General features: G+C 36.4%; 1 protein-coding gene across 1 annotated transcript in view; it reads right to left on the bottom strand.

Moving 5' to 3' along the window:
- Positions 1-2,173: 2,173 nt before the first annotated feature.
- LOC143753569 (tetraspanin-1-like) overlaps positions 2,174-19,480 on the bottom strand; it is a 206,383-nt gene continuing 189,076 nt past the window's right edge. The window contains exon 8 of the mRNA XM_077246044.1: positions 2,174-2,184. The gene's annotated coding sequence lies outside the window, so the exon portion shown is untranslated. The remainder of the gene's footprint in view (positions 2,185-19,480) is intronic.

Below are 19,480 nucleotides of genomic sequence, written 5' to 3'. Positions count from 1 at the left end.
TGTTTGTTTTTGAGCGTGACTGCATGAGAAACTGAAAGAGTAAGTGGCATGTTCCACAAATGCAGTACTCTTTGGTATCTTGTTAGTTGTTTTTAAAGCAAGAGCACAAACAGTTTTTTGTTGGTAACTTCATCATGCCAGAATATATATATATATTAGTGAGGTCAATCGATTAAAAAGTAATTAATCACACATTTTTTCTTTAATCAATCAAAGTTAAAAAGATTGGAGTTTTTAATATTTATATATTGTAATAATTTCACAGTTACAGGATGGGGGGCCACAACCCTCTAGGGGGCCCCAGTTATCATCCGGGGGGCTAAAATAACTATTGTGAAATAACTAAAAATTAATTTAAATATATTAATATAATCTATAAATTTTATTATTATTATTGTTTTTTAATTTTGGGTGTTTCTGCCTCCCATCGGGAAAGGGCAACAAGCCGGGACTCGAACTCGCGTCACCTGAAGCACAACGGCGCTACATGACAACTATTAATTTTATCATAAAAACGTTAAATTAAATTTTTTTTGAAGCACCATCTCTCTCGTACGTGATTGTTTTGGAGCAGCCCAAGCCTTTTCTCAAAACACCCAACAAATCTCTCAGTTGGACGAATAAAACCAGTGTCGTCGCTACTAAATTTTTGATGGATGACGTTTGTAATGAAGACGATTACAGTGACATACAGAACATTAGGCATGATGAGTAAGTCCGCACGATTCTCCCACAAATCTGAACAGACAACTTAACAAAATAAAGTGTGATTTACTAGAGGTTCCGACAAATTGTTAATTTCTGCAGTCTATTAAAAAATTTGTATTTAATTTAAATTAATTATTTTTTTAAAAATCAGTTTGAGTGAATGATTCAATGACATAAAGATTTGTTTCATTACTGGATGAAGAAGTGTTTTTGAATGAATCCCTTGAATGAATAATTCAATGGCAAATAAATGTTTTAACAGTCACTTGTCGCCACCTACTGGCGTTACGATGTAATCCCTGAAATCGTTATTTAAAGCGATTTCAAAAGCTGAGTAAATTATGACAGAAATTTTATTTTTGGGTGAACTATACTTTCAACATACACAGCCGAATCATTGTCATTTACGGATAAGGTTGCGCTAGTTTTTGAATCGAGATCACAATTTTTAAATTATTTGTGCAGCTGTAATATATATATATTTATATATATATATATATATTTTTTAAATGTTTATGTATTATCATTATAGTACAAGTAATACCAAAAATTATATTTAGTATATATATATTATTCAGAAAAGAAGATTAAAATTCTTCTTTCATTTGTAAAAATAATCAGAAAATAATCACAAATAATTTCATTTGTAAAAATAATACACTTTGCTCTTTATGAAGAGACACTCAAATGTTCAATCCAAAATACAATCATATGTGTAAACATATCATAATGACTAATCAGCAGCTGTAGATCTTTTAACCCTGAGAAGATTTTGACTATGACTCTCTTCATGAAGTTGCAGAGTCTGAGAACATCAGGGTGTCAGATTTTGGAAAATAGAGCCATATGTGTGAGTGACTCAGGAATGAGTTGGCGTTGGAAAAATGTGTGGAGAAAAAAAAAAGTCTGATTGCATCCTGAGGTTCAAATAGTTTCCAATCAAACCATTTGAGATGCCTGGCAAAAAACAGTGTTGAGAGTAACAACAGCAAACAATCGTGTGTTTACACAAGAAGACACTGCCCAGCATGATCGACAGGTTTTGGAAAAGAGAACGGAATATATGATGACTTCTGGAAAGGTCAAGGGGATTTAAAACATGTGGGTTTTTGAAAGCTTTTTTGTGTTTAATGCGTCTGAAATGTTTTGAGACTGACTTTTCTGTCTTTATATTTGAGATCCTTAGAGTTCCCATGAAATCAAACTAGAAGTGTTTTGGCTTTTAGTATGAATATGTTAGTCTTACTGTTATTTATTGTGCTCCAAAACAATGACAAAATTCACATTTAGAAGATTTATGCATTCAAATCTACAGTCTCCCTCTGCCGCCAATATGGATTTTGATGACATCACTCTGTGCTTCGGCTTCTCATCAGATTTTCTGTCCAATCAAATGCTAGAATCTGAAGCTCCGCCCCCTCATTATAAATAGACGCTGAAGCTGCAGCTGTAATCGGTCACTTGTTCACACATTTACTATTTTCTACATAGTGAATGGCACATGGTGCACTATATAGGGGATAGGGAACGACAGTGTAAATATGCTTTCCATTGGGGCAAATGAAGTATGGTTAGACATTAGTGTCACACGAACCGCCACAGCTTCGGTCCAGAGACACGATAGAACAGAGTGGAGCATATAATCGAGTCGGCGCAGAACAGAAAACGTATCGGATTAGGAGAAAGGCCCCACTCTCATTTCTCCTTTTGTTATTTTAAAGTGGACCTTTTATACTTTTTTCATGTTCAACTTTCTTTAGTGTATTTTGTTGCTGTTTGAGCATGAAAAAGGTCTGTAAAGTTACGAAAGTCACTCTGGCGGCAGTTATTCTCTATATCAGTGCGTACTGTTTCTGAACTCCCTGAAACGATTGTAGTCTTGAGTTTTCTTCCGGGAACGAACACGTCACAATATTCCTCATTTAAATAATTCCTCATTAATAAAATAAAAAAAGGGACGAGGCCTGGTAGAGTTAGTTAATAATGTGTTGAAACTAGCGGTTATGAGAAGGGGTGTGACATTTCCCAAACACGCTTGAAGTGGTTGACAAATCACAACACACTGGTCCAGCTGACCAATCAGAGCACAGTGTGCTTTTCAGAAGGAGGAGCTAAATTAGAGACAGGAACTAAACAGAGCGTTACTGACAGACTGGGAAGAGCGGAGCTGCAACAATGGAGAATATTTGAAAAATAGTGTGTTTTTTGAACATTCAAGCATGAAAAACCATATAAACATTAGTAGACCTCATAAACAATATCAAGAAAAGAAAATAGGTCCTCTCTCATATGTTTCGGATAGAGACATCTATAAAAATTGTATGTGTATTTTTGGAGATATCACAAGTGCTTTGGGGTCTGAACATTAAGTTTATCACTGCTGTTTTTGCATGTCTGTATGTTGTTTGGGAAAACTGAGATGTCGAACAATTATGGTCGAATTTGAGTTAACAAACACGGGTTTGAGGCCGACCTCTGCGTTCTTCTTCCACAGACATTGTAAAGTCGACGTAAGACTCATCCCTACATAATTTATCCTTGAGACTGGAAGACAAACCGACAGTGACAGTGAGCAATTGTTTTGAGCACAGTCGTGCTATGTTTGTGACCAACAACATGCCTACAGCATCTGACAAGCGCTGGCAACACGCCTTATAGAGACTGACAGACGGCACAAAAAACCTCTGACTCTTCACTACGTCAGTCTGCGTGTCACCACCACCTTCTTAATGAAGGGTGCAGAGCAGTTCTGACAGCCTGCTGGGTGATGTTTACAACCTTTCAAATGGTCATTTCTTCCATCGTTTTGTTAACCCTTGTAATTACTTCTAACCAGTTGGATACTATTGTCTTGTCAGGGCTTGTAATTTTAGTCCCTTGGAAGCCTGTGGTGGAAAAGTGAAGTAGATCTTATTTTTTTTTTAACAAACTTGTTCTTCAGCTCACACATTTATTCAGCAAGGATGCATTAAATTGCTAAAAAGTGATAGTAATGACATTTATAATGTGACAAAAGATTTCTATTTCAAATAAATGCTGTTCTTTTGAACTTCATCAGGGAATCCGGAAAATAATGTATCACAGTTTCCACAAAAACACGAAGCTTTTCAACATTTTCAACACTGATGATTTTATTATAAAATTTTTCTTGAGTAGCAAATCAGCATGTTTTACACATGTCCATTTGATGCATGTAAAACATAAATGGAAGAATACATCCTTTTTGAATGGCATCTTTTTCTGGTTTATTTTTGTTAGATAAGAATTAAAATGCATTGGCTAGACACCATGATATATATCAAATCAAAGTTTATTTATAAAGCACCTTAAAAAACACAGTGTGTACCAAAGTGATGTACTATAAATGTATACGTCACAAATACAAACAAGGCTGCATTATGCATTAGTCTGTATTATGTGTTGTACCGTTGTGCAGCTTCCTAGGTGTTAAACATTCAGCTAAAGCAACATTTTTATGAATAATTTAAGACAGCACAACCCATTGAACTGTACATCCGTCTGTTCCTCACAACCTCGTTTTCATTTGCTTAAATGAAATGGCATTCTCCCTGATTGGATCCATGAAGGCTTGACTCGTTTGACTTGAGCAGTAATTTACAGCAGTAATGTTAGTTCGGCGATGTTGTGACTCAGTCATTTTCGCAAACCCCATCACCCTTGCCTCAAAGGTTTTGACGGGAAACGGGCGTGTTTTTATTAGCCTTTTTTTGGCTATATGAAGAGCAGAGCTGGGTTAGCCAGTTTAGTAGATGTTTTTCTGTATGAATGTGTGTAGACGTCTCTGCATCCATGTCTAATTTTCACCGCTGGCCTGGAGAGAGTTGGGCTGGGTGCGCACAAAGTGTCCCTTTGTTCCCCAATGTCTTTTGGGATTTTCGTGTAAAGTAGTATTTTGTCAAGATGGAAAAATAAAAACATTCTAGACTAGATCAATGTTTGCAGGTTTTTAGTTGAATTCTTATTATTCATTGCCACACATTACTTTTCATGGCAGCTGCTTCCTTCCCTTGTTACTCCCCTTGTGACATTTAGCGTTCAATAAATAACTTATTAGTTGGGTTTGCTGAGGCAACCATCATAATTATTATAGCTCCAGAGTTGAGGATTTAAACAAGTATTAAACTTCATATGTAAAAGTCAAATGTAAAAAACTAGCATATTGTGTTCGTGACTAACTGCTATGCTAACACTGCTTTCAAACGCTCTCTTTCATGTTTGTTCGTGTTTCTCTCTCTTACGTGTTTCTGAGTGTCAATGGTTTTTTCATTGGGCTCTCTGAGCGTCAATTTAGAGCTATAGTATCCAGCTGTAGACCCGCAGCACTATAGATATCATACAGAGACTAGATGCCCTATTGGTCGCTGTGGCGCAAGAAATGCGGCCGCCATCTTAAACCGGTCATACTCCTATTTGCGTTGCATAGCAGCAGTAGATGCCAGAGCACTGTGCAGCATATTCCTGCTCAAATCGGCGGACCATCACTCGGGGATTACTTTTCACAAGTAAGATTTAACATTTAACATTACCGTAATATTGGTTGTATTTTGTGAACAAAATATTCAATGTGTCCTGTATCGTAGCTACGTGTATGACCTTTGCAGCAAAAACGTTCTACGATACGTTCAAACACCAGCGCCAGGACCGGAAGTGAGGGGCGGAGCTTACGTTCTACACCGAGTAACGTCAACTAACGTTTTGTAGCGTAATTTGCTTACGTATGTTATAATGATACATTAAGGTACAGTACAATAAACATGCAATTAGCATTTTTAATAAACATTGATTTTGTGTAATATAATTGTATATAGTTATCCGTTTCATTGTATTATGAGAGTTACTTCCTTATCATGATGGTGAAAAATAATGCTTGAAACTTATGGGCATTTTAATGTATAACAGTTTAATTATTTTAGCTAAGCAGTTTATACATACGTGTAGATTTATGAAGGTAAGACCTTTGTTTTTGTTTTTTATGACGAAGTTAACTCTGTATAAGAAAGCTTTGAAAGATATAAAAGGAAGACAAGCCTTGGAGGTTTTCAAAATTATACACAATTTGATAATTGATTAGACCTCTGTGATATTTTCTGTTCTATTTATTTATTTATTTATTTATTTATTTATTGTGTTTACAAAAATCTTAAATTGTTTTGATATTGAAGGTATGTATAGTTAATATGAATTTGTAATGCCTGATTTTGATTGTTTAATAAAAAAATAAAAAATAAAAAAAACTTATGGGCATTTTATATATAATATACTTTATTTCACAAGAACATGTGCAGCATGCATTTTTCTTCATCTAAAATAATAATGTCAAAAATCTAAAAAAGAGAGAGAAAATTATGCATTGTTTTAAAAGAAACAATACAAATGTATACAACAAATGACCAATTCACCGCTAGACCCATTTTATCCCAACAATCCTGTATAAATTTAACTTACAATGTATCAAATGAGGAACTCACTCTCAGGCCCATTTTGTCCTTACATTGTTGCAAAAATAACTATAATGCAATAAGAATAATAATTCCGCCCCTCCCTCACTTCCGGTTCTGGCGCTGGGGTTCTGAAACTGGTGGTGCTGCGGGTCTGCAGCTGGATATATCTCATTTAGAGTGTATTTTTACAAGCGTTGAGCAGTGTAGCCAATCACCATCATATCTGTTGAACGCGTGAACGCAATGGCCAATCAGAGGAGTAAGTCAGTCAAAATCCGCTTAACACTGCTGAAAACATTTTGTTTTGCCATTTTGTCATGGAATGAATTCTTTCATTCTAACGAAGGTTATGTAAATAAGAGATTTATATAGATTTATATACGAATATAAAATGTTTGTCCAATCATTAAATTCGGTCTGAAAGCAATGAAACGATCCTACCTGTCAACATATGTATTTCAATACCTCCACGAACCTGCTCACACAGACATCACACGTCATCAGTGAGTTTAATGCTATGCAGAATTGGACAGATGTCAGTCACTGAGAAGCGCAAACGAAACAACATCCGTCTTTTACAGATCGTCCTGAACCAAAACGACCAGCTGATGCTGAGTTCACACCATGACTGCTGTAATTTGGAAGAGATGGAAACCTGTGACGTTATACTATGAGTGGTTTGTGACTTATCATTACAGCACTATCAATGCTGAAATGGATCTGCAGCAGTCAGGTGATACTGGTCAGGGCTCTTTAAGTGTTTATGTTCATTATAATTGTAATGTTATGTGCTTTGAGACATGAGGTAATTCAACGCAGTCTCTCGTGAAGCTTTGCAGACTCTGCTGTGTGGGTTCATGTGTTTGGAGACGCTCTGAAGGGAGGGTGGAATCTCATGCTTTCAAAGCTAACTCGCTATATTGCTAACCTCTCCGAAAACTGCCTACCCTACTTTTAAGACAACTTTTTAGAATTATAATGGGAGTTTTCATGAGTGCAGAATTCAGAGAGCTTGTGCTTTAGAGATTGACAGCCTTAGTGATTATAAATGGAGGGCTCTTTTCTTGCTTTCTGCTTTTTCTCATTCACAGTCCAAGTATAGTTTTATGCACTAAACTTAAAGTTGTTTTTCATGCTGCTAAGTGCACTGCAAAGTTTCATGATTGAAAACTGTATTACGATGAATGACAGGATAACCAATGGACGAGACAAAATTGGACAACATTTTTTTTAAGGACTTAGTCAACAGTTTTTGCTCTGGTACCAGAATTGGTCATTTCACTGGTATCTGTACAGAGTCTGACTACTGAAATTTTGATATTGTGACAACTCTAATGTGAATTACTAAAATAACGACAAGCACAGCATAGAGACGGTGACAGTCACATCTCTCAAGCATCACAGGGAAACCAGACATCGCTAATAAGAACACAATTCACACTTTTCTAGTCACACTGAATTGGATGAAATGGGTGTTTGTTTATGCAGGTTGCTTGATGTGTTTGTGAAAATTGAAGGGATTATGTATATGGCAACTTTTTATCCCAGTAATAACATAATTTCTGGGGCAGTGTGGTGATTATGATGAGGTTTATTAATTATAGACAGTAATCTTATTTTATGCATACCATTATCTTATGATTCCTGTAGCTTAGATGGTTCTGTATGTTCATTAACAATTGTGCTGATAATAATTATACAATTTATTATTAACACAAAATAAAATCTTAAACAAAACAAGAAATATTACTATTAATATTTGTAATATTACTGTACAAAAATATATAATATTTAAGAAAATAATAATAATTTAACAGTACGGAAAAATAGCATTAATATTTAGTAATAACATTAAATTCTTAATTCCTAAATTGTCAAACATTAATCCATCAAGCTTTTATGCATGTTATAAGAAACCCAAACTCAGAGCAGATGCAGAGATGAATGTAATTTTTTCCACTTGTTTTATCATCTGTTAAATTGTATGTTGATAGCTTTGTATTATCACACCTCTCTTCAACAAGAATTTTGATTTCAGGAATCAATCATGCACACAAGGTCTTAATACTGAGGCTTCAGGGATTGTTTAAGTCTTTAATCCTAAGTATGAGCAATTGCAGAAGTAAAGCTTGCCTTAGCAAACACCATTAATCATTACATTTCCAGTCAGAAAGTGTCTGAATGGCTTCTCTGACCTCTGGATCATCTCCTGGATGTGTCTGTGACCCCTCGTTGCCTTTCCTAATGTTTGGGTTTCTCAAATCTCACCTCCTGTCGGGCCAGACAGTGGCGTTTTCAGTGCCGAGATCTCTTCCCTCCTACCAAGGAAATGTTTATGTTGTGTCTTGCATGGGGTTTTTCCAGCCTCAAAGGGCTATTTCGGTCAGACAAACAGTGAGGTGTGGGTGGGATCGCTGGAGAGTAGCACCCACGCGCACGGCCTGGGGAGGTGAAGGAAAAACTTCAGGACATGAACCAACATGGGTGAGACATTACAGAATGTGCAAAAATAGACACATTTCCATTCCACCTCAAGGTGCCCTCAGGGCGGAAATTACCGGATAGATTCTCCAAGGACATCACCAGATGAAACAATACAGCAGAGAATGAGAGGATAATAGAAACTCAGACAGGTTAATACCAACTTTACTTTGTCATACAGCTCTATGCTAAAAAGTTGATTTTAATATGTAACTTCAACCCGCTTTGTATTGTTACAATGTCGTTTGGTAGGCCTGTATATAAATGAACAATGTTTACACATTCTCCATGTTACCTGGACCAAGAAATTCACGTTTATTTGACAGCTCCAGGGCTTTCATGAAAACTACAGATTATACTTCTGCATTTTTGTGTCCCCGCCCACAGACAGTTGGATCGATAGAGCGTTATTAAAAGCTATTAACATGAGTTATTGTAAGGGTAAGTCTATCACTGAAATTTATATTGAAACAAAGTCCATTTTGCCAGCAGTGAAGTACCCCTTTAATGATCTAATGTAGAAAAAAATACTAAAAATATCAGTACATTTTTAAAGTCCCCCTGTGGTGAAAATCAAGTTTTTAATATTGTTTATATGTCTATGTGGTGTTTTTAATTTGCTTTAAGACAAACCATGTGCAAATTCATATGTCAACACCATTGCTGACTATTTTCTGCTCAAAACTGCAGTGAACCAAAGACAGTCTCAAAAAACAGCCGTTGTTTCTGACGTCACAAACTACCTTGTAACCAATCATGTCAGCATATCATTAACAGAGAACTAGCAAAGAAGCCAGGTTATCCCGGTATATTTTTTTATTGATATGGAAAATCAGGTCGATTTAGCAATATACCGGGTGTATGATGTAGCCTATATTACGATGTCATGATGAATTATATGCCTCTCTCCACTGACATTCTGAGTTGTTCAAACCATTTCTGATGATCGTTAGAAGGCAGAATGAGATGGCGAACGGGAACATAGTTTGTGCAACATTAGTAGCACATTATTAGCTGTTTGATAACACAGTCAAGCAAAGGCTACTCATATGAATTACCGTTATGTGTCAGTCGTTGTAAAGAGCGATACCATTGTGGAGCGTTTACCTCAGTAAGTTGGCCGGGGGAAAATGTGAGCTGGTGTGGTTGGGGGCGCGGCTAATTAGCATATTCATGAACCAACGTATACCAAATGAGGCAGGGGTGTAGAGTTACATTCAAGCTATTTTAAAGGGTTAGTTAAACCAAAAATGAAAATTCTGTCAGTATTTACTCACCCTCATGTTGTTCCAACCCCGTAAGACCTTCGTTCATCTTCGGACCACGAATTAAGATATTTTTGATGAAATCTGAGAGCTGGATCACTCCTCCATAGTTTTCTTCAGGGATTGAAACCTGCCAGCCCCGAAAAGTCATTAAAGACATCGTTAAAATAGTCCAAGTGACTACAGTGGCTCAATCTTAAGTTTATCAAATGACGAGAATACTTTTTGTGTGCAAAAAACAACAAAAATAACGACTTCACTGTGGGCCTCGAGTCAGTTCACTAGTGTAATAGCGTAGAGCTGCTGTTGTTGTACGTCACACGCTTCACACACATGACCAGCGTCGGCCAATAGTGAGCCTACGTGTGACGTAGCTCTACGCAATCATACTAAGTTAACTGACTAGAGGCCAACAGAGAAGGAAATGAATTGTTGAAATAGTCGTTATGTTTTTTTTTTTTTGTGGTCCGAAGATGAATGAAGGTCTTACGGGGTTGGAACAACATGAGGGTGAGTAAATACTGACAGTATTTTCATTTTTGGGTGAACCATCCCTTTAAGGCATGAAGTTTTTTTTTTTTTTTTTTACAGGAAAAGAACCCGTTTAAATAGGCCTATATCATTTTGGTAATCAAATAAAATTATTGACTACAGGAGGACTTTAAAGATTATGCATTGTCCAATTACAAAGCCTAGCTAGCTATACTGACATTGACAAGCTGGTTGAAAATATTCAACTTGGCCCTTAAGTTAAATGTAGGAAAATATGTAATTTAATTTTGAATAATGACTTAATCAACTTTAAGTGCTTTCAGTTACCTTTTAATTAAATTTTTTAAACATTTCAATTTAAAACTGCGCCTTTTAGAATTTTGATGAAACCCAAATGTGTTAATCTGAGTTATGTGGTGTTTTTAACAACTCAATTTAAATGGTAATTAAGTGGCAATTATGTTTTCAACAAAAGAACCTAAAATTTACGTAGCTAAACAAAACTCAGTGTAACTTTTTAATTGAGTTAATGCGTGACCGTCAGCACCTTCTTTAGAGGTGTTTACACGCGGGATTGTGGTTTTAGCCCTGCGTGTGATGATCATTATTTATGTGTCATGATTTATAAGTGTAATTTACCAGCTATTTCTCTGGCTCGGTGTGTTTTGCACGCTCCTGAAGGACACCCAGACTGGGTAATGCTGCACCTGGACGCTTCGAGTGTGTGTGTGATAGTGGGTGGTTTTGTGTTTTGCACCACTGGACAGCACTGTCTGTACTGTATGCCGGAGCTTCACAGCCAAGAAAAACGCCTGCATATCCACAATAACACGCATTTAAGCGCACAATTTATACTGATACCTGTGTTACTGCATGGGGACAGTAACACTGAACTGAAAGGAATTGAGAATAATGAGACTGTTGTCTTCTGCTTATATCTGAATAACAATAATTTCATGATTGATGAATTCTGCAACATTAAGACTGTTTTAGACACAGTTAGACTGTTTTAGATGTTTAAGACAACATTTTTCTGTGTATTACTGTAAGGCTGCTCTGTATTGTATAAAACACTATATGAATTAATGTTACGACCAATATTTTTTTAAATTTTTTTTTAGCATTTATATATTTCATTTCATAATTTACAGCACCTTTTGTGTTTAAGTTGATTAGATTTGATTTGATTGAACCACAGATTGACAATTGAGAATTTATTTAAATTAGCTAATAGATTCAATGGTATTTAATAGTATTTGTATTTGACATTTATGGACAACATACAATTTGTTTTTATATGGCTAGGGAAAAAAAGCCCATACATGTTTAAATGTTTTAGTGTGTGTGTGTGTGTGTTTATTTGTGCCTAAGACAAGTGCCTGTGATTGTGGTGTGTGTGGGGGAGTAACGAGGTCACCATTCTACTGACTCAGGAATTATAAAATGACACACCCTATTACTGACAAGACAATGACGCTTCAGCCTTTAATCTCACACACACACACACACACACACACACACACACACACACACACACACACACACACACACACACACACACACACACACACACACACACACACACACACACACACACACACACACACACACACACACACACGCACACAATTCCCGACATCTATGAAGTCTCAGCGCAGTGTTTGATTGGCATTCAGTCCCTCATCAGACTGTTCCTGTGAAGTCTTCAGACCAGACCTGAAGATACATCCTCAGATCAAGTTTCCATTTGAATATTTCCATTTCAGTCAGTCTTTATATCTGATGTTCATCTGCAATGCAGCACTATATTGATATGGCTCAAACATTCTTTAGATATTTTTCTTCAGCAGTAGATTTAGGCCAAACTGCTTAAATAAGTCAGTTCAAACAAGATTTCACAATCAGTTGTACTATCTGTTTTTGGTTTTGTAAACTTTATTTTAAGATAAACATTTGAAAATCTTCCACTAACTTGTTTTATTAGAACATTCAGTGTGATAGAATGTAAAAACTGCTCAAATGGTTGAACATGGTGCAAGCAACAGCAAGGTCATGGGTTTGATTCCCAGCGAATGCATTAACTAATAAAAGATATGTATTGAAAATATTTAATATTGCCTTTCAAAATCAAATTTTGTTTTGATTAGTTTTATTTTATTTTTTAATCTTCCATTGACTTAATTTTCCATAGAAGGTGCCATTCAAAATCTAATTGGATCAGATATTTGTCAGGGTTCTGTCACTTCTATCTAGTCTATTTCTTGGTTTTGTGACAGAGACCTGACACTCCTGTTTTGTCTTGTACTGTGTAGCACACATCTTGTGTTCAATATGTTGTCATGTTTTATGTCACGTTGCTTATGAGTGTTCTCATTGGCTGCATGTTCATGGTTTTGTGTTAGCACATGGTCTTGTGATTTGTTTTACTGGCCATGTACTTGTGTTTTTGTCATGTCTGGATTGAGCACATGGCTTGTCATGTATGTTTCCTCTCCTGTGGATTGTCTAACCCCGCCCATCTTGTTACCTGATTATTGATTCATTTGCCCCACCTGTCCTCCCTCAGTTCCTTCTTTTGTTTGCTTCCCTATTTATTCCCCTTGTGTGTTCAGTCCTGTGCTGGTTTGTCGTCTGTACGTACACTGTGTGTTCCCTGCCGTGTGCTTCTTTCAAGTCAAGTCGTTCAAGTCTGTCTTGTTTTCCCATTCGAGGTAGTTTTTGATGTCTGTTTTGTTTTATTTTATTATCATTAAAAGCCCAACAAGTCCTCGCTCCTTTCAACAACCCACACCTGACAATATTGGTCAAGATACTAGTCAATTTAATTTAATTGTATTTTTTTTTTTTTTTAAAGTATTAACTCTATTAGAATGTGATCTTAAAAATCTTGACTTCAGACCAGGGTCAGATATTAACCAAGACACTGGTGCATTTTATTTTATTGTGTGCGTTTAATTTAGTTTTAGTTTTGTTCTGGAATAAGAAATATTCTTATATATTAGAATGTATAATTCGAAATCTAATTGTCTTCAGACCAGGGTCAGATACTGACCAAGATACTGGTTTATTTAATTTTATTTATTTATTTTGTTTGAAAAACAGTCATTGATTTCATTAGAATGTGCCATTCAAAATCAAATGGTTATTTTTCAAATCGAATATGTATGTCATTATAATATGTGCATGTTCTAATTGGTTATTTCTTTCTGATTCAGCATTTTATTTACACAGAACCAAAATTAAGTTTACCTAAAACGTTAACACTTTTATTTTTCCGTGTTACAAACTTTTATTTTTCCTTCCCTCAGAATCAAAGCCATTTTAATGGCATTGCATGTTGTAGTACATTTGGTTGGCATTGTTTTCATTAGTGTATTAAACTTGCATCATGTGACTCCGCTGTCACGTCTCAGACGCGCGTTGATCGCGTCTCCACCAAGGACAGCTCAGTTTGACACAAGATCGACCAAGTCACATGTAACACTCAAGCAGCTCGAGTCAAGTCACATAGTGATCTGATGAGAAAGACACAAAGTCATGGTTTCTAGGGTTGGGTTGAAACGAGCGCGCACTGTATGTGCCGTTTACAACAGATGCTCATTAGTTTGCAGAAACAATAACAGTAAGACGATTTACTGTATGGTGCACTTAATGGTTCAGCGATTAAATGCTTTATCTCTGATGAAGAAAAATAAATATTATGCTTTGTTCATTTTTAGTTCAAGCCACACCTGCAGATTGCTAAGTAGCCTAATGGAGATTAATAGCAAACAAATATTTAATAATTACAAACAAAATATGGCGAAACACAAATAAAATGGTGTTTTTCAGTTATTATTTGTGGTTAAAGTTGTATAAAGAATGATTATTATTCACTGACACTGCAAATCAGTGCAAGCAGACTATATCAGTGAACATGTTCCTGACACATTGAGTCATGGTGCTCATCCAAACTCTGCAGGTTCAAGTCTGGACTTCTGTATGTACGGATCCTTTCCTCCTCTTTTACCCTATTCATCTCTAATGTATGTTTCTTAAAATAAGAAAGGATAAAGGATATGAACTTAAAGACAGATTTAATTATTTTTCAACTCATCGAAAGCGTGAATCGTCTGTGACTTGAGTCGCACTCTCTGGTAAGGACAGGTGACAATAAGTTCAAAAAAGCATTTTTTCTTCAATATGGTGATATAATTTATGAATGTAAAGCTTATTTGATTTTTGCCCAATTCGGTGTAATCTCTTGATGAAAAACAAAACTGAGTCAACTGAGTCTATGTTGTAAAATAATATCTAATAATAATAATTTAAAAACTGAAAGTCTATACAGCGGTGTCCAAAAGACCAGTGATTTTTCAAATATAATTTGAACATGGAAAGAGCTTTAGGTAAAAAAAAAAATATATTGATATTCAGTCTGCTGGTAATTAAGTGTTATTTTTTATAATAAAATAATTTAAAATTACTGCTTTCAAATCGATTAATCGCAATAAATCACATATAACAACAGTTTTATTTATATAATATATGTGTGTATATATGTTTTATTTACTGTGTGTGCGTGTGTGTGTGTCTCTGTGTGTGTGTGTGTGTGTGTGTGTGTGTGTAATTTGTGTAGGAGAACAGAGAAGTGTGTGAGAAGATAGAGAGAGTAGAAGTATCTGTTAATGACACTGATGAGGCTGGACGGCTCGCACAAACAACTGCTGAATCAGTATAGTGTCACTTTAACCAGGGAGAGGGAGGGTCACAAACACACTCTCTACACATACAGACATATCTCTAGATTCATAGTCTCATTTTATAGTAAAGTATACCAATAGAAATTTGATTTGTTCAAAGTCCATTTTTTTCAGTTGAGAAAAAGTAAATCGATTACTCCCCTGCATAACATTTTAGGAAAAATCACATTCACACATACAGTATCATAATTATGGTGATATATGATGAACTAAAGTTAAAAAAGAAACTAGGAAACTCTAAAGCAAAAAAACAACAACACGAATATTCCCTCTCTTTCCACTTGTCTAATTAGTGAATCTACACAGGATATTGTGCAACTTAAAAACACGTGCAAATAAAGGTTATGATTTCGGCAGGAAACAGTGGGTGTTTGGGCGAGTCGGACAGGTTCAACCTTCATACCTGTGTAGGTGTGATCGTTTTAATACCTGCCACTGCAGTTTAACTGGTTCCGTTTGAAAAACCAGGAGTATGTTATGAAAATAAGTTCTTTTCCTTGGAATTCCAAACATTTACTTTCCTAAAACAGAGACTGCACGAAATAAACCGTCTTTCCTGGGATTTGCTCACATCTGAAGAACTTCACAAAGTCATAAACTTCTAGTGCTGAACCGACGGAAACTACAAGTATACATTTTGTGCTCCCATTTGCCCCAATAGCAAAATAAAAAAATCCACAATGGTGTTTCTATGACTTTTTCTATGAAAAATCAAGCGATGGATTACGTTGGTGTCAGAGTTATGTTCTGTTTTGCCCCATGTTTCTTTGTGTTTTGGTCTTCCTTGTCTGCTAGTTTAACCTAGTTTCTCAGCTTGTTTGATTATTATTCCGGTTACCTGTTTTCTCATTAATTATCTCATTAGTTCCTATGCATTTATACTCCCTGTTCTGTTCAACAATTTGTCCTGTCTACGTCACTGTTGAGGTGTGGTAATCTGTTTTCCCCCTGCCTGTTCCGTGAGTTTTGGATTAAAGACATTTTGTATTATTTTCTCCTGCTTTGTGCGCTTAATTCTGAGCCACCACCCACGACAGTTGGTTGGAAGAGAGAAAAATGTCAAATTTGCCAGCCGTTGTATTAGAAACTCTTACGCAGCAGCATTAACCAGTTCTCTGTAATTTAAAGATGGTATGAAAAAGAAGTTGCGAATGTCTTTTCTTCCCTATCATGACATATATATGAGTGAAACGGCTGTAGGGCGGGGCTTGATTTTTTCCAATGGCAATTGATTGAATGGTTGTGGTTTGCTATTGGTGGATCTCATGTGAGTGACAGGTGGCCCCGCCCTCACGCCAGGGAAACGCATCATCAGAGAAGGGAAGAGGTGAGCTGCAAGAGGGAGGGGAAGTTATTTTGATTAAAGGTTATGAGGGCACTTGAATAAAAAAAAAGAAAAAGGAATGACCTACTGCAATATTCCATAAATAAATAGGTATTGTCCATTTTGATTTCATGGTGACTTAAATGCCAAGGTAATAAAACACAAAGTATTCGTTCGGTTCACATGACGTCACTGTAGCTTTGCGCCGCCATCTTGATGACCGACGGTCTCAGTAATGCCTGCAATATGTTGTGCAGTTGGCTGCAACAACAGCCGAAAGAGGCTGAACTGCCTTGAACTGCTATTTTATTCTATACCAAAAGAAAAGGATAGAAGAAACGTCTAATATTGTATCGTGTCTCATCTTTCTGTGCGCACACACCCGACCCGAAGCGTGCAGCCAGTGAGCCCTATACAGCGCGAGTAATGAATTGAGCTCTGTTTCGTGTCTGAATGGACAAATACACACAACATTATGTTTAAATGTCCGTTTTGGAGAGTATTCAAGTAAAATATGTCATTTATGTCTTAAACAGTTGTCATCCAGTCTCTTTGGTAGAGAGAGAGAGAGAGAGAGAGAGAGAGAGAGAGACGAGGAAAACAAAGCATGCAAATGGAAATTATAGCGGCCGGAAAAATTATCGAGCTCATTTTTTTTAATCGTGCGATTAATTGATTTATTGACTATCGCGACAGGCCTAATCCAGATTAATGACAGCTAGCCGCGAGCCGTGGCTAACAGCTAGCAAGCTACCAGCTGAGTCACTTAGCTAGCTAACAACTCTCTACCTAGTCAGCAAACTACCACCAAAATCATACATTTGATTTTTTTTTTATAATACCAACATTTCCCATGATTAAAAATAAATCCTTGGTGGCCAGGTGCCGCACTTTTACGTCTTTTACCCATCCAGCAACAGAATATTGATATGCGTCTGTACTATTGAAAGCCTTCAAGCGATCCCCACTGTATGGGGAGGGGTTTCGCACAAGATAAATATATATATCATGGAAGGCAAATTGGGGCAAGTCTGGGGCAGATAATAAAGGACAAAAGAAAACTGGAATAACAAATAAGGATCGAAGCCTAAAATTAAAATTGTATCCATGTATCTCTGTCTTTCTCTCTCATTCAAATGGGCAGTTTGGGCGGCCATACCGGGCGAGATCGGTTGTCAATATGGCGGCTTTCTATTTCTAGGGACGTAGGTGGCATCTATGAATTATAAATGTAGCCTACATTAATATAAAAAAACTATATAGATTATTTGATAGCCAACGGAATATTATGTAAACTTCTTCTGTACTGCTGCACTGATCATTTCTAAAATAGCAAATTCTACAACTGCTTTTCGTGTTAATAAGGATGCCAAGGTGGGATGTGGTGTCCTCCTCGGGGCTTTTATAGGCGAGGTCATGTGACTGTGCTCCGGGGACACCCGAGGATGATGTCAGTTCACATCACCACACCTCTCTGGACACACGGGACAGGGGGACGCTGACCCTGCGGTTCCCCAGCTGCAGTGAGGGGCCTCTGGGGCTCAGAGCGGCCCGTGTCCCCCTCTGGAAGCCTCGGGCTGATGACTAGGAAACATCTTGCAGTGTTTCTTTGAATCTTGATTCTTCTTCGGCGGTGTTCAATGGTGAAAATAGTGCCATTATCACACTGCAATACTAGGAAAACTGTTATTTCGTTGCCCTGCCTCACTTGGTTTCCCTCACAGCAAGAAGATTTTCTTTCTGGGTATTTTGCCTTATTTTTCTGTTAAAATATCTCAAAATCCTTGAAATAAGATTACTTGACAAGCAACAATTCATTAGATATTAACACTTGTGTATTTGGTGTCTTAGGCCTATTGATTTTTCAAGTATTTTAATGGAAAATGTACTGGCAGAAAATTACCTTAAAATTACCTTTTTTTTCTTTTTCCTTTTTTTTTACAATTTATGAAAACAAGTCTTAATATCTTAGTGTTGCTTCTTAAACAAATTTCTATTGTATTAATGATTTTCAGATGTTTACAAGCCTGTAAGCACAATCCAGTTTTAACCGACTGAAGTTAAAAAACTTAACACATTATATTTCTGCAGAAATTATCCAGCTTTATCAAGCAAGGTCTGTGTGTGATCACATGCAACAAAACACGTTTATTTAATCCTGCCAATCACAACACTATAATCATCAACATGAATGGGTTTTGTGGCTTTTGGTCCATGTCTATTAGCTTTGAGGTCTACTATATAGCCTAGTGTACCCATAAAAGTTGGCAAAACCATATTTTAACTGACACTTCTGCCTTTCTCTTCTAGAAAAACGAACCACGAGTATTGATGACTAATCCTGCTGTCAAGGTTATGTCTGTCTGTTTAATTTCATCGTGTGTTTTTTTTTTGCGTTGTAGTGTGGACTGTGAAATCCGAGGTAGGCTATTTGAAAACGATGACGCAAGTTTAGTCATGTGATGCATATTGAACCCATATATGTTAATGTTTATACCGGTATTGTGACTGTTATGTGCTATTCACTTTACAGCCACACATGTGACACCTCAGGGACGAATATTCATTATGTCGAATAAAATGCTTTCTACATTTAATATTTACACTTTGATCAAAAGTGACTTGCATTGTTTCAAGGTATACATTTTTTATCAGCTCATGGAAACCCGTGACCTTGGTACTGCTAGCACTGTTTGAGGTACAATATGTTTGAGCTGGAAAACTATTTAACTAACAAGAACAACAACAACTGGAAAATCATGGATTATAGCTGTGATGTAAACTAAAGCCTATAGAGTGTTGTTGGGATGATGTCTTTTTGAAGGCTAAAACCTAGAAACAAGCATTTTAGCACTTCCGGTTCCATCGTCCTGAAGTCACTGGATTTTTATATACGAAAAATGTAAATAAAATAAATCGATTTGTCTTTTTATCCACTATTTTTGTAGCCTGATTATACAACATAGTACATTTTTTGGTTGAGGAGTCATTTGTTTGAGTCAAAAC

This window comes from Siphateles boraxobius, unplaced genomic scaffold (genome assembly GCF_051911475.1).
Source record: "Siphateles boraxobius isolate OS27281-9 unplaced genomic scaffold, OSU_SipBor_1 29, whole genome shotgun sequence".
In the NCBI taxonomy this organism is placed as follows: Eukaryota; Metazoa; Chordata; class Actinopteri; order Cypriniformes; family Leuciscidae; genus Siphateles; species Siphateles boraxobius.
This window is presented reverse-complemented; position numbering and strand designations above follow the sequence as displayed.